Source organism: Spermophilus citellus (genome assembly GCF_964194105.1).
Source record: "Spermophilus citellus genome assembly, chromosome: 3".
NCBI lineage: Eukaryota > Metazoa > Chordata > Mammalia > Rodentia > Sciuridae > Spermophilus > Spermophilus citellus.
The window spans coordinates 17,809,612-17,826,797 of record NC_138184.1 but is presented as its reverse complement, the minus strand read 5'-3'; the positions used below and the strand labels follow the sequence as shown (position 1 = coordinate 17,826,797).

At 41.1% G+C, this 17,186-nt stretch overlaps 1 protein-coding gene across 2 annotated transcripts in view; it reads right to left on the bottom strand.

Moving 5' to 3' along the window:
• MAP4 (microtubule associated protein 4) overlaps window positions 1-14,165 on the bottom strand; it is a 173,180-nt gene extending 159,015 nt beyond the window's left edge. The window contains exon 1 of one of the 2 annotated variants that reach the window (XM_081285161.1): window positions 13,785-14,165. The gene's annotated coding sequence lies outside the window, so the exon portion shown is untranslated. Of the gene's footprint in view, window positions 1-13,780 lie in introns of both variants that reach the window. The other variant, XM_081285162.1, reaches the window with a different exon arrangement.
• Window positions 14,166-17,186: the final 3,021 nt, after the last annotated feature.

Below are 17,186 nucleotides of genomic sequence, written 5' to 3'. Positions count from 1 at the left end.
GCCAATCACATTACCGTGAATACTAGATTCAAGGGCTGGGGCTGTAGCTCAGCGGCAAAGTGCTCACCTAGCATATGCAAGGCCTTGGGTTCGATCCTCAGCACCACATAAAAATAAATAAAGAAAGAAAGATATTGTGTACGACTACAACTAAAAAATAAATAAATAAATATATATATATATATATATATTTAAAAAAATACTAGATTCAAGAAAGAACTATTTTGCGAATGAGCCCAGAATACATTTCCCCAGAGAAACAATATAGAAAATAAAAATAAGGTTCTTAATCTAACTCACAGAAGTTTAAATCTTTTATATTCTGAGTTCTAGAAACATAGAACAACTAGAAGCAAGAGGTACAGAGGGGCAGAAACAGATAAGAATTACCTTTCTCTGGGCCCTCAGGAAACTTTTTCCCCCTGTGGCACTAAAGATCAAACCCAGGGTCTTGTGCATTATAGGCAAGAGCTCTACAATTGAGCTACAACCCAGCCCAGGAAACATTTCACAATAGGCAAAAATAGTCTTACAATACTTTACTTCCTTTCTGCATTTTTCCAAGCCATTAGTAGCAGTATGCTTTACTAAATCCCACCATAATAGCACCATTACTCCAGCATAAACTGAATATACTTTTGGCAGAAGGGAAAGAGAAATGAAGAACAAAAATAAATACTATCTGATTTCAAAGGGGTCTCAGTCCAGTGGACATATATAATTTAAAGTCAATATGAAAATCCCAAGGAATTAAAAAAAAAAAAAAAAGGGCTGGGGATGTGGCTCAAGCAGTAGCGCGCTCGCCTGGCATGCCTGCGGCCCGGGTTCAATCCTCAGCACCACATACCAACAAAGATGTTGTGTCTGCCGAGAACTAGAAAATAAATGTTGGAAAATTCTCTCTCTCTCTCTCTCTCTCTCTCCTCTCTCTCTTAAAAAAAAAAAAAAAGAAAAAAAAATCATAAGGGGCTGGGGTTGTGGCTCAGTGGTAGAGCACTTGCCTAGCATGTGTGAGGTACTGGGTTTCATTCTCAGCACTATATATAAATAAATAAAATAAAGATCAATCAACAACTTAAATAAATAAATATGTGCTTGTGTGTGTATATATATGTATATAAATATATATATTTAAAGAATATTGCAATCTTGGGCTAGGAGTATAGCTCAGTTGGTAGAGTGCTTGCCTTGCATGCACAAGGCACTGGGTTCAAGCCCGAGTACCCCCCCCCACACACACACACACAAAGAATACTGCTGTCTTGTTTTTTGTTTGTTTTGGTACCAGGGATTTGGTACTCAGGATCCTTAACAACTGAGCCACAACCTCAGCCCTAGTTTGTATTTTACTTACTTATTTATTTATTTTTTTAAGAGAGAGTGAGAGAGTTGGGGGGGGGAGAGAATTTTTAATATTTATTTTTTAGTTCTCAGCGGACACAACATCTTTGTTGGTATGTGGTGCTGAGGATCGAACCCGGGCCACACGCATGCCAGGCGAGCGTGCTACCGCTTGAGCCACATCCCCAGCCCATATTTTTGTTTTGTTTTGTTTTCAGGGGGTATCTGGGATTGAATTCAGGGTCACTTGACCACTGAGCCATATCCCCAGCCCTATTTTGTATTTTATTTAGAGACAGGGTCTCACTGAGTTTGTTAGTGCTTCGCCATTGCCGAGTCTGACTCTGAACTCTGGATCCTCCTGCCTCAAACTCCCTAGCCTCTGAGATTACAGGCATGTGCTACCGTGTCCAGAAAATACTGCCGTCTTAAACAGTTTTAAATCTTCCAGTTCATGAAGGTGGAATATCTTCCTTTTTAAATATTTTTCATTGGACATAATATTTTTATTTTATATATATGAATATGATATGGCTCCATGGTAAAGTGGCCCTGGGTTCATTCCCCAGTACAACAAAAATAAAAATAATAATTTTTTTCTAGTTGTTAATGAAATTTTATTTTTTATGTATTTATGTGCAGTTTGAGAATTGACTCCAGTGCCCCACACATGCAAGGCAAGCACTCCACCACTGAGCTACAACCCCAGCCTACAAAAAAATAGCAATAAATTTAACCAAAGAAGTGCAAAGACTTATACACTGAGAAAGAACTTAAAGACATAAATAAATGGCTAAGCACAGTGATCTGCACCTGTCAACACCAGGTGTTCAAGAGTCTGGGGCAGAAGGAGTATAAGTTCAAGACCAGCCTAAGCTGGGGATTGAACCCAGGACCTTGTGCATATGAGGCAAACACTCTACCTACTGAGCTGTATCTTCAGCACCACCCCCTCAAAAATTTATGTTTTATATTTTTAAAAAAGAAGGGCTGTAGCCAGGCACAGTGGCCAAGCCTATAATCCCAGCAGCCTGAAAGGCTGTGATGAGAGGATCACAAGTTCAAAGCCAGCCTCAGCAAAAGCAAGGCTCTCATTGAGAACCTGTCTCTAAATAAAATACAAAATAGGACTGGGGATGTGGCTCAGTGGTCGAGTGCTGGTACCCCCCCCCAAAAAACAAAAAGCAGGTGGCCTGCAATACAGCTCAACTATACAGTTCCCCTGTTCAATCCCCAGTACTATCAAAAATGGAAAAAAAAAAGAGAGAGAGAGAGAGAGAGAGAGAGAGAGAGAGAGAGAGAGAGAGAGAAAAGGCTGGGGTTTTGGCTCAGTGGTAGAGTGCTTGCCTAGCATGTGTGAGGCCCTAGGTTGATCCTCAGGACCACATAACATAAATAAAAGTATTGTGTCCACTGAAAAATATTAACAAAATACAAAAGAAGACATTCCATGTTCATGAACTGGAAGATTTCAAACTGTTTAAGACAGCAATATTTTTTTAAATTGATTGACAAATTCAATACAGTATCTAAAAATTTTAACTTCCTTTTTCACAGAAATTGACAAGCAGATCCTAAAATTCATATGAAAATGCTAGGAATCCAGAATAGCAAAAAATCTAGAAGCTCCGCATGTTGGTGTAGGCCTGTAATCTCAAGAATTTGGGAGGCTGAGGTGGGAAGATGGAAAGTTCAAGGTCAGCCTCTGCAACTTAGTTTGAAAGTAAAAAATAAAAAACAATCTTGAAAAAAGAATAAAGTTAGAAAACTCACACTTTTTTTTTTTAATATTTTCGGCGGACACAACATCTTTGTTTGTATGTGGTGCTGAGGATCGAACCCGGGCCGCACGCATGCCAGGCAAGCGCACTACCGCTTGAGCCACATCCCCAGCCCACACTTCTTGATTTCAAAACATACTACAAAGTTGAGACGGTGTGGTACTTGCATAAGGAAAGACATGTAAATCAACAGAATAAAATCAAAGTTCAAAGATAAACCTGTGTATCTATTGGGTAAACTGACTTGCAACATGGATGCCAAGACAATTTTTTTTAATGACAAAGATCTCAATACTCTCCAGAGTAGTTATGCGATTAGTAAATAAGCACAGTCATCAGGAAAATCAAAATTACAATGAGCTATTCCACTTCATACCCATTAGGATAGCTATACTCAAAAAGATATCAGCAAGGGCTGGGGATATGGCTCAAGCGGTAGCGTGCTCGCCTGGCATGCGTGCGGCCCGGGTTCGATCCTCAGCACCACATACAAACAAAGATGTTGTGTCCGCCGAAAACTAAAAAATAAATAGTAAAAAATAAAAAAAAAAGATATCAGCAAATCTTTCGAGGATATGGAGGGAACTAGAACCATCAAATACTGATAATAGGAATATAAAATGAAAGGCAATTTTGGAAAATACTTTGGTGGTTCCTCAAAAGGTTAAACACAGTAACCACATGACACAACAATTCCACTTCCAGGTATACCTATGCAGGAAAAATGAAAACCTATGCCCACACAAAAACATACAAAGAATGTTCATAGCACCATTATTCATATTAGCTAAAAAGAGAATTGACACAAATGTTCATCAATGGATGAATGGATAAACAAAATGAAGTGTATCGATGTAATGAAATATTATTTAGCCATAATAATGAAATAAATGGTTGACACATGCTATAACATGGATTAACCTAAAAACAGGCTACATGAAAAAATTGATTGACAAAAAGGCCATTTATTGTATGATTCCATTTATATGAAATACCATTTATTGTATGATTCCATTTATATGAAATACCATAATGGAGTAAGGAAAATTTGTGGTTGCCAGTGGATAGAGGAATGAAAAGGAAAAGGAAGAAACTGCTAAAGGGTATGGGGTTTCTTTTGAGGATGATGAACATGTTCTGGAATTAGATAGTGGTAATAGTTGCAGAACACTATGACTACATCAAAACCCACCAAATTATATGCTTTAAAACATAAGTTTTATGGAATGTATCTTTTTAAATGTGAAATGATAAATGTCAAAGATAAATATTAATAAATACTTATTTGGTTAATAAAATAAAACATGAAAGAAAAAAATAACCTAAACTAGGAAAGTGGTTACAAAAGACTTTCTTTGGTTTTTTTCAAAGATAAGAATTTACTGAAGAATAGAAACAGGAACAAAATTCTCTCAATGCAAGAGGGGACCCGAGAGCAGGTTTTCCCAAAGAAAGGCAATAAATAAAGATTGACACCTGAGCTGATATGAATTGAACCAATCCTAAAAGTCTGCCTGATCCCCTAACCCCTCTACTCCCAAATTCTTCCTAAGCTCAGAAATCACTTATTTATCTGCCACCCAAAGCAACACTCACTCCCCCAAATTATTTATTTTTTTCTTTTCTGGGTTTTTGTTGTTGTATTTTCTTTGATGTTGTTTGTTCGTCTGTTTTGGTAGTACTGGGGATTGAACCCAGACACCCAGCCATTTTTTTAATTATTATTATTATTTTTTTAATTTTTGGTACCAAAGGATTGAACCCAGTGATGCCCTACCACTGAGCTATATCCCCAACCATTTTTTATTTTTTGAGACAGGTATCACTAAATTGCTGAGAATGTTTTTTTTGTAATATTTTTTAGTTGTCAACCAATCTTTATTTTATTTTTACTTCTATGAGGTACTGAGAATGGAACCCAATGCCTTACACATTTCAGGCAAGTGCTCTACCACTAAGCCACAACCCCAGCCCCTTGGAATGGCTTTGAACTTGCAATCCTCCTGCCTCAGCTTCCCAAGCCATTGGGATGACAGTCCTGCACAACTGACCAAAACTTTTTATTTTATTTTTAGACAGGGTCTCACTAAGTTGCTAAGGCTGGCCCTGAACCTTCAGTCCTTTTGCCTCATCCACCTGAACCACTGGAACTAGAGAAGTGTGTCCCCACACCAGGGAAAGCTACAACTATTTATATGTTATTCACTATAAGTCAGAAACTACCTATACTTTGTCATAATGAAAAAAAAAAGAATCATATAACCTAATTTTGGTCAACAATCAAAACTATTAAAATGATCTAGCTATGCTGCCAGGCATGATAATGCATGCATATAATCCCAGCAATTTGGGAGTCTGAGGCAGGAGTCCTGATTAAAAGTTTGAGGTCAGTCTCAGCAATTTCTTGAGACCCTCAGCAATTTAGCAAGACCCTATTTCAAAATAAAAAATAAAAACTGCTTGGGATATAACTCAGTGGTAAAGCACCACTGGGTTCAACTTCCAGTAGCAGAAAACAAAACAAAACAAAAAAAACAAATAAATAAGGGAAAGAAAAGAAAGGTTGAACTACAACCTTCAGTTTTAAGATGTAAAACATTTTTTTTTCTAAAGAGAGAGTGAGAGAGAATTTTTTTTAATATTAATTTTTTTTTAGTTCTCGGCGGACACAACATCTTTGTTTGTATGTGGTGCTGAGGATCGAACCCGGGCCGCACGCATGCCAGGCGAGCGCGCTACCGCTTGAGCCACATCCCCAGCCCAAGATGTAAAACATTTTAATCATAATTTTAAACACAAACTATAGAAAATCAAAACCAAGATCTCTCTTGGATATACTTTCTAAAACAGTAAAGAGAAAAATTAAGCATGAAATTTTGGCTCTAATTACATACTACTAGGGTATTATGTTGATACTCAGTGATTTTTTTTTTTAAATCACCCAAGTGAAAACCACAAAAAAAGTTAGTTGTATAGACACGGGAAGGGTAATGGAAACAATACTCAAAATAATCCCTTTGGAACAACGGACAGAAATTAGCAAAGAAAATGGGAATGTGAAAAGTCTAATACATGAGGACTGGAAATGTAGCTCAATGATAGACCACCTTGGTTGGCACATGTAAGGCTGTGGGTTTGATTCCCAGCACCCCCCAAAAAAAAAAAAAGTCAAACATACGGTTCAGAAAAACCAACCAACCAAGGACAAAGACTTGGCTTAATAGCACTTCTAGGAAAAAGATATAGAGATAAATTTTCTAGTAGACAGATACAAACTAACTTTGAAAAATAAATATTAAAAGAAAAATAATTTATTCTAAAACAGCACTGATGGAAAATGACTCAGTAGTAAATTCCCTATGGGCAGGGATTATAATTGATTTTTTTTTTTTTTTTTGGCAATGGGTACTGGTGATTGAACTGAGGCACTCTGAGCCACATGCCCAGCCCTATTTTTTTTTTTAATATTTATTTTTTAGGTGTAGATGGACACAACACAATACCTTTATTTTTATGTGGTGCTTTATGGTGCTGAGGATGGAACCAGAGCCCCGCCCATGCTAGGCAAGTGCTCTACCACTGAGCCACAATCCCAGCCTCCACAGCCCTATTTTACATTTAGAGACAGGGTCTCATTCAGTTGTTTAGGGCCTCACTTTTGCTGATGCTGGCTTTGAACTCACAATCCTCCTGCCACAGCCTCCTGAGATGCTGGGATTACAGGCATACGACACCATACCCAGCATAATTGATTTTTTTATTTTTTTTAGATGATGTTGCACTGTTTCCAACTGGGCTCAAGTAATCCTCCTGCCTCTGCCTGCCGCCTGGAACTACAAAAGCACACCATCACGCCCAGTCATAATGAATTTTATAATCACTTCATTTCAAAAGCCTAACACAATATCTAGATTAGACCATATCTTACAAACTTTGACAAACTGTAGCATGTACAAAGGATGATGCCAACATAGTAAAAAAAAAAAAAAAAAAAAAATCAGCACATTTCATGAGAAGCATCTGGAGGAAAAAAAAAACTGTTTAGTCTGGAAAAGAAAAAACTTCAGTGGGGCAAAATAATTGTCACTGAAGAGCTGGAAAGTGGAATTTGGAGATTCACAGAATAAAAATAACTGGGGGTAGCAAAATTAGAATCACAGAACAGAAACTGTAAGGAAGCAGATTTGAAAGCATCTTCAGGGAAGTCTTCCTAAAATGACAAATTTGCAAACATGGAATTGGTTGGTAACCACCAGCTATATGAGTTCCCTATTTTGAGAAATACCTGTGTAGAGGACTGGAGAGATGAGATATTACATTATATGCAAAAAACTTGCCTAGATCATCCTTAAAATCTCTTCCAATTCTATGACTGTACAAGTAGAAAGAAGTTCATGAAAGGAATTATTCTTGTCCTCAATACAAAAAAAGATTTTTAAAAAACTGCTAAAAAACAGTAATTTCTTTAACTAGAAGCATTCCATCAAAAAGGGACAAATATTAACTAGTTAGCCAATATACTTGATATGAAGAGACTTCCTTGCTTGGGATGAAACACAGCACTGAAAGTGAGTACAGGTCATCAATTTGAGCTAGACACTCACTTCCTGTTTGGCCAGAGGCAAATGACTTCACCTCTCAAACTGAAAAACAATAATTTAAAATCCCGAAGGAGCTGGTTGTAGAGCATTTTCCCAGCATTCAGGGCCCTGGACAAAAAAATAAATTAAATACCAATATTAAATAAAAATAATTTAAAGTAGTTAACACCTGCTAAATGCTTCAGAAATTTATGTAACATTTTTAAAATTTTATTTGTTAAGCCACCCAAATTTCTTTGTCAGAAAAGATGTTACAAATAAGCAAGAAGGGGAATATTAGAAGGAATTCTCTGATGCTGGATTAGAGTCAGATATCAGATATGAAAACAGATAGAAAAACAGATATATACACACATGTGAGCATGCTTATATATGTGGATATATATGCATATGTCCATATATACATGCATTATTTCCTAGTTCTGTCCCAAGAGGACCTAGAAGCAGTGATACCCCAGAAGAAACACACATTCAGAAACCAAACTTTATCTTAATACTTTTTTTAATAAAAGAAACCAGGGCTCCTTGGAGAAATGGCTTAGTTTAGCACTGGGACAGAGAAAATACAAAATAAGAAAGGAGCTGGGGCTGAGGATATGGCTCAAGGGGTAGCGCGCTCGCCTGGCGTGCATGCGGCCCGGGTTCGATCCTCAGCACCACATACCAACAAAGATGTTGTGTCCGCCGAGAACTAAAAAATAAATATTAAAAATTCTCTCTCTCTCTCTCTCCTCTCTCACTCTCTCTTTAAAAAAAAAAAAAAAAAGAAATGGATGGGGGCTGGGATTGTGGCTCAGCAGTAGAGCACTCGCCTAGCATGGGCGGGATCAGGGTCTGATCCTCAACACCACATAAAAATAAAGGCATTTTGGGGCTGGGGATGTGGCTCAAGTGGTAGCGCGCTCGCCTCGCATGCGTGCGGCCCGGGTTCGATCCTCAGCACCACATACAAACAAAGATGTTGTGTCCCCGAAAACTAAAAAAAAAATAAATGGATGGGAAACATAAACCTTACTTACAGAAGAATTCCAAAATAATATAAATAGAAAGAAGTAGGAACAGAGAAAATCACCATTAGACCACCACAATGATTGCTGCTGCTGGCAAGATTCACTAATAAAGGCTGGAGATGTGGCTCAGTGGCTCAGTGGTAGTGTTTGCCTGGCTTGTGTGAGGTCCTGGGTTCAATCCCTAGCATTGCAAAGAAAAAAAATTCACTGATGAATACTAAAATGAGTGGATGAAATTTGAAGGACAACTCAGATCTCTGTATAGCCTCGTAAGCATCTTCTCATAAGAGTTGTGGGGGGTGTTTTGTTTAGTTTTGTTTAATACTTGGGATTGAACCCAGGGGTGCTTAACCACTGAGTCATATCCCCAGTCCTTTTTATTTTTTATTTTGAGACAGGGTCTCACTAAGCTGCTTAGGGCCTGAGTAAATTGCAGAGGCTGGCTTTGAACTTGCAATCCTCTTTACCTCAGCCTCCCTAGACACTGAGATTACAGGTATGTGCCACCACACCCAGCTACCCTATAAGTATTATAAAACACTATAGTGATTTTTAAATATGCCCACAAATTCCTGGATACCCCTCTCTTGAGATAGAGCTTAATTATTTTCCCTTGGAGTACATATGTCTTGAGGACTTGTTTTCCCTTCTGAGAAATAAAGACAACATCACTTTAACTCATCAAAGTTAGTTATCTGGTATTCCCAGATTTAATGTGACAATAAGGGCACACCAGGCCTGGCAAGGTGGTGCATGTGCCTTTAATCTCAGTGACTCAAAAGACTGAGGCAGGAGGATCACAAGTTTGAGACCAGCCTCAGCAACTTAGCCAAGATACTCAGGACTTAGGGAGACTCTGTCTCAAAAAACTAAAAAGGAGTAGGTATAGTGCCTTGGCCCAATACCAATAAAAAATAGGGCATATCAAGCTGGAGGGTATAGTTCACTAGTAGAATGGTGAAAGGTGTCCTGAACACATATGAAGCCCTGTGTTCAATAGTTCAACATGGAAAAAAAAAAAAAAAGACAGTGAGAACTGTGATATTTTCTTGGTTTCTCTCTCAAATTGACAAAAATCAAATGAACCACCAACATACTTTCCATTGGGTCAAAAATGTTTCTCTAAGGAAAACTGTTTCAACCCTACAAACACATGAACTATTCATGTTTAATGTAAAAAAGAAGAAAAAGAAGAAGGAGGAGGAGGAGGAGGAGGAGGAGAAAAAATAATGTCAAAAACTTGAAGTGTAGGGGCTGGGGCTGTAGCTCAGTGGTAGAGTGCTTACCTTGCATGCATGAGGTACTGGGTTCAATCCTTAGTTTAATTTATAAAAATAAATTCAAAAAAATACATTTAAAAAAATTTTTTGAAGTGTCAATAACAAGAACTTATAGTCCATGGATGGATTACCAAATTTAGAAACAAGATTAGGAAAAAGACCAAGGCACTGAAATCAGGAAAAACCAACTCTCTGACTAAAGTTAAATCATCTAGACAAGAAAATTCAAAGCCTATAATGGTATGTGCCTATCGTCCCAATTTTTGGGGAGGCTGAACAGAGGATCACTTGGCTACAAACCAGATCAGCATGGGCAACTCAGGGTCTTTAAAGAAGAAATAAAGAAGAAAAAAAAAATGAAAAGAGGGCTGGGGTTGTGGCTCAGTGGTAGAGCGCTCACCTAGCATGCACGTGGCACTGGGTTCAATCCTCAGCACCACATAAATGTGAAATAAAAATATTGGGTCCACCTAAAACTTAAGAATAAATATTTTTTAAAAAATTAAAAGAAAGAAAATCAGGTGTTTCCTTCAGTGTCAATAAACAATGGAAAATGACTTTTTAATAAGCAACTTTATTTGTATATTTGAGAATTTATAAAATATTTTTTTAGTTGTCAATGAACTTTTATTTTGTTTATTTATATGTGGTGCTGAGAATCAAACTCAATGCCTCACACATCTAGGCAAATGCTCTACCACCAAGCCACAACCCCAGCCCACTTTTAAGAATTTTAACACAGGGATGCTGACAAATATATGAGATGACCAAAACCAACCAAACAACCAGAGTGGGAAATGTATTTAAACACACCCCAGCTCTTTCCAACTTTAGTTCATGGGTTCCTACAATGGGAAAAGGGAAACTCCCTAGGCTTCTGGAACTTGATTAAAACATCCCTTAAACTAGGCATGGTGGGGCACGCCTGTAATCCTGTGGCTTGGGAGGCTGAGGCAGGAGGATCTCGGGTTCAAAAGCCAGCCTCAGCAACTGTGAGGCCCTAAGCAACCCCAGTCTCCAATTTAAAATACAAAATAGAGCTGGGGATGTGGCTCAGTGGCCAAGTGCCTCTGAGTTCAACCCTAGTACCAAAAAAATAAAAAATAAAAAATCCCTTAAGAATATTCAGGGGCTGGGGATGTGGCTCAAGCGGTAGCGTGCTTGCCTAGCATGCGTGCTGCCCGGGTTCGATCCTCAGCACCACATACAAAGATGTTGTGTCCACCGAAAACTAAAAAATAAATAATAAATAATTCTCTCTCTCCTCTCTCTCTCTCTTAAAAAAAAAAAAGAAGAAGAATATTCAGTGCCTTCATTCTAATTTTACAATCAACTGCCTTCTTTTTTTTTTTTTAAAGAGAGATTGAGAGAGGAGAGAGAGAGAGAGAGAATTTTTTTTAATATTTATTTTTTAGTTCTCGGCGGACACAACATCTTTGTTGGTATGTGGTGCTGAGGATCGAACCCGGGCCGCACGCATTCCAGGCGAGCGTGCTACTGCTTGAGCCACATCCCCAGCCCATCAACTGCCTTCTTATTACTGATTAAGCTGACAGGACAATGAAGGTGTCTTGGTCAGTGGCTAATTAAATTCAACTGTGTACATGACACCCAATACTTCTGACATAAATAAACTGGCATCTGATTTATCAGTCTCTAATGAGTTTACTTTGCATTAATATACTCCCAAGCACTTGAAATCATGCTGTGTGGACCAAATTTCTGAAGTTTCTAAACTACTTTATGGAGGTCAGAGAGACCTAGATGATGGTTTAAATGTCATTTTACTATCTGTATAACTTCAAATTCCTGTCTCATTCTTCATCTGAAAATAAATAATAAAACTAGCTCATGGGAGATGGTAAGTGCTCAAATTATTATTTTAAAGTTAAATTTAAAAGGAAGAGTATAACTGAGGTTAAACATTTCATATGAAATGTAGTAGAGACAATTAAACTCCATCAATTTAAACGACATCCCCTGAAGAGATTCCCACTGTAAGGAGTAGAGAAAAGCAAAGTTAAAAATTTGCAAGTAAGTGCAGACTTGGGTGCTGAGACAAAAGATCCCTAGTTCCAGGTCAGCATTAGCACTTATCCAGGCCCTCAGTAACTTAATGAAACCCTGTCTCAAAAAAATAAAAAGGGCTGGTGATGTAGCTCAGTGGTAAAACTCCTCTGGGTTCAATCCCCAGTACTGAAAATAAATAAAATTAAAACTAAAAAAAAAAAAAAAAAAAGTTGCAAGTAGGGGCTGGGCCTGTGGCTCAGTGTGAGAGCACTTGCCTGGCATTTCTGAGGCACTGAATTTGCTTCTCAGCACTGCATATAAATAAAATAAAGGTCTATCAACAGCTAAAAAAATATATATATTTAAAAAAAAGTTGCAAATAAAATGCCTACATTGCGTTGTACAGATGGAGTCTCTTCTTAGCAACTCTAATGTTGTCTACCAAATAGTAATACCCCACAATAGTTAGAACATGACAACTGTTCACTCTAAATCCATGTGCTCAGCTTGGATTCAGGATTGATTTATAAAAATAGCTGCTGCTGTTGCTGGTCTTTGAATCTCTGCGTTGAGGACTGGGTAATGTCACCCTATAGGCCCAGAGAAGTTGTATTCCACCTCACCACACCCATTTCTCTGCCTACCCAGCCAAGCTGATGGCACCCCCTCCCGTCTCTGCAAAACACTATTCTCCCTCCTCCAGGGCTGAGTGAGCAAATTACAAGCACAAATATCCCCTGATGCAATGCCACAACCATCCCTGGGAAAGAGCAGGGGCAGTTGCCAAAAGCGCAGCAGCAGGGAAATGGGCGGGAGAGAGAGAGAGAGCAAGAAACCACTGCAATGTTATGCAGCCAGGGAGAGAGAATTGAGAGGCCCAGGGGAGCAATACTGTAACTGGACCAGAGGAAAAGGAGAAAAGGGGTTTTCCAATAGAAAGCTGGGTCACACTAATCTTTCCAAGGAGTACATGCTTCACCCCGAGTACGGGTCCTAAAACACAAACCTAAGGTGATTAGCTACCCAAAGCAGCAAATGCATTTAATTTACACGTTTCTGAAGGTAAAACCCCACTCCGAACGACCCAAAGGACCATTTCAATAAATTGAGCTAACCCAACATACCAATGAAGAACCTGTTTCTTGTGCTAAACCATAATCTCTGCTCCAACTGCTCCTTCTCTAGTCCCTGTCTCCACCCTCTCTTAATGCCATCCCTTCCCATTCCCGCAGCCATAGGACTTTAGTCCAACTGCCAGGGCCCACACGCACACAGTAAGAGCCGTGGCTCGGGCCCAGTTCTCTAGACAACCCTCAGCCCCACCCACAACCCCCGACAGAACACTCTCCAAAACTCGCCTCAGTACCACGTCAACTGACCCCCTAATGCCTCAGGAAACAAGCCTTGAGTCCCCCACATGCCGAGCTGCACCCAGGCCCCAGGCTGAAGCTGCCCCTTGCCTCTGAGCTCACCACACCCGGAGCCTGAGGCGGCCACCAGCTTCACCACCCATGACCCCACGCGGGACCTGAACCCGCCGTGACACACAGCCCCGGGGCCGCGCCTCGAAGACGGCGAGGTCACGCCCGCAGGCCCCGCCCGGCCCCTCCCGGTCGCCCCACGTCCGGCGAGCCCCGGCCACCGCCCTTCCCCGCCCTAGGCAGCCCTGCGGGGTCTAAGTGGACGCGGGGCAAGCTCGGGCAGCCCCGGGACAGTGGAAAAGCGGCCCTCGGATAGGCCGCCTACGTCTGACCTACCCGCCGCCGCCGCCGCGCCGGAGCCGGAGGGAGCCGTGAGGAGCCGGGTAAGGGCCGGAACAGCCGGAGCAGCCCGAGCAGCCAGAGCCGGAGAGCGAGCCGAGGGGCGGGGCGCAGGGAGGCGCCGCTTCCTCGCCGCCCTCTTGAGGCCCGGCGCGAGGGCAGAGCACCGCCCCTACCCAGCGGGCGCCGCCGTCGAGGCCAATAGGCGCGGGGCTAGGGCGGGCTGAGGACCGCCGCAGCCAATGGCAGCTGGCCTAGGCTCTTTGACCGCTCCCGGACGCGCCGCGAGCGCGGGCCGTTGGGGGCAAGGCTCGTGGAGTGTGGACCGCTGCGCTCCAGCTCGCGGAAGCCGGGCGCACAGCAGATTGACCCGCTGCCCCCGCTGTTCTGTAAGGCTGATTCTTTTCAGAGCTTGGGCGTCTGGAGCGGGGAGGGTGGGAGCGCGGGGCCACAGGCCGGGCTGCTCTCAGGCCGCCGGCGGCTCTGTGATGTAACCTGGCGCAGCTGCTCGCTGGGAGGAGCCAGGGGACCCGGCGGCTGGGGCCGCACCAGGGGTCGCTGCCACGAGCCGCCCTTGAAACGTGGCTGGTCCAAACTGAGCTGTGCGGTAAGTGTAGATAGAACACACAGCATTTCTGAGACAGTACAGAAAAAGAATAACAAAGTTCATTTTTTTTTTCAGTATTGAGGATTGAACCCAGGGTCTTGCGCATGCTAAGCAAGCGTTCTACCATTGAACCACACCCTACCCTCCCCGCCCGATTTTTTTTTTTTCTTTTGAAACGAGGTCTCTTAAATTGACCAGGCTGACCTTGGATTTAGGTTCACTTATCTACTCCTAGAAGCAGCAGAGGGGGGGGAGGGGGGTCTGCTTTTTAAATAATGAATCTTTGTGCTCACCTCTGCCCCTAACCTTCCTATGTCATTTCTCTCTTTGGGACCCCAAAATGAGAGGATTGCGGGTCCTCAAAGGGCCGTTCAAGCCCTGGCATTCTGAAACTAAATTATTCCCGAATTTCATCTTATCTTGTGATACTACTTCCCCAGTTGCTCAGTGCTTTGCTCTCTGGAAGGCCAAGTTAGCTTTTCCCTAAATCTTGAGATAGGCGGGGCTAGCATTATCATCCACTTTTTTTTTTTTTTTTTTTAAAGAGAGAGTGAGAGAGGAGAGAGAGAATTTTTTTTTTATATTTATTTCTTTTTAGTTCTCGGCGGACACAACATCTTTGTTGGTATGTGGTGCTGAGGATCGAACCCGGGCCGCACGCACACCAGGCGAGCGCGCTACCGCTTGAGCCACATCCCCAGCCCCGTATCATCCACTTTTGAAGTTGAGGAAATGGCTTCAGGAATTTTGGAATGATGTGCCCAAGATCACACAATTATTAAGTGATAGATCTGGAACTAGAAGCCACATCCTTTGATCCTTGCTCAGTGCTCTTTCCACCACACCTTGATTTTTTTGTTGTTGTTTTTTCTTTCCTTTTTTATTCTAGGATTTACTTCCTGGCCATAAACCATAACTACTGTCAGGTGTGACCCTCCAAGCTTACTCACAGTGATGCCCTCAGTTCCAGGCACTTGGCATGCTCAGCAGCCCCCTGGCTTTCCTCTAGTTCTATCATCCATTCTGAATGCCCCATTTCCAATAAATCCTTATAGTTTCTTACCAATTTTGACTCTTATTTGTCACACCCCCTTCATATCACCACTGGGCTTTCAGCATTTTAAGCCAGAATGCAACCATACCTAGGTCAGTGTACTTAAAAGACAGCTCTCATGGGGCTGGGATTGTGGCTCAGCGGTAGAGCGCTCGCCTAGCATGGGCGGGACCCGGGTTCGATCCTCAGCACCACATAAAAATAAAGGCATTGTGTTGTGTCCATCTACACCTAAAAAAAAAATAAAAATATAAAAAAAAGACAGCTCTCATATAGGCTGTTATTGCTTCTGCACTTCACTTAGCTCCATCCAATCACTTGTTCAGCATCTGAGGTCACTAAAGAGATGAAACATGGCCAGAGATGGCATGAACTGGAAGACCCTTGGAGATCTTCCAGTCCAAAGACCAAGCAGAATTTGTAAGTGAGCAAAGTCCATTGGTCACATTAAAGGATGGGGTCAAGACTCTGGAGCAGAAGGGTACATGCCCATCTCTAGTCAGTTGCTCGGAAAATGTACCCACTGTGGTCAGACATTTTTACATGAACTGTCCTGTGTGTTGAGTGTCTGGAGCTAATCGAGCATTGTTAAAAAATAATAATAATAGTACTGTGCAAGCCAAATGCATGTGTGGACTGGCAGCTCTTGATTTGCCAGTTTGTGACCTCTACTCCAGTTGCTCCTTTACCTTTAAGAAGGCCTATGTCATGCAGCAGATCCGAAAGAGAGGAAGACAGGTCCCAGATCTCAGATATTTTGTTCAGAGCTCATCACAGTGTACTTAAAAGCTGAAAATTCAATTAAGCCAATTCAATTAAGCCTCGTGAGATCTAGCTCTAGGGAAGATTTTCTGAGAAGAGATGAAAATTAAAAGATGCTTGCCTTAGCTCCTGGCACTTTCACTTAGCTTAGAAGCAAATATTTGGCAAGTTGGGCAAGCTAACTTATATTTAGGAAAGAGCTGCACATACTCATGGAATTCCTGCGGGCACAGTCCACACTGACTCAATTAGGATGCAGGGAACTTTGCAGGGGAGGATTTTTTAAACTTTCTATTTGGGAATAATTTCAAACTTACTGAAAATTGTAAGAATAAAAATAGTATGTAGGGGCTGGGGATGTGACTCAAGCGGTAGCACACTCGCCTGGCATGCTTGCGGCCCGGGTTCAATCCTCAGCACCACATACAAACAAAGATGTTATGTCCGCTGATAACTAAATAAAATAAAATAAAATATTAAAATTCTCTCTCTTTAAAAAAAATAGTATGTATCCTTTATGTGTTCACCTATTTTTATCATTTTGCCCATTTCCTTAATTATGCATATTCCATATACAAACATTTTGAGCCCTTGGAGTTTCATTCACATACATTAGACTTTTTACTCCTAAATAGTTCGGTGTGCTGGCTATGATGGTGCAGGTATGCAATCCCAGTGACACGGGAAGCTGAAGCAGGAGGACTGCAAGTTCAAGGCCAACCTGGGCAACTCAGCAAGACCCTGTGTCAAGAAATAAAAAGGAGAACTAGGAATGTAGTTTAGTGGTAGAAGTCCCCTGGATTCAACCCTCACTACCACAAAAAATAAATGTGTGTTTATATGTGTGGGTGTTTATCCGTCTAATTGATAGATGGATAGAGGCATGGAATGATGGTTAGAGATGTGGTAAAACTAGTAGGATATAACTAATGAGAACAAATTTTTTTTCAAAGTATAGTAATGAATTGACATGAGTACAA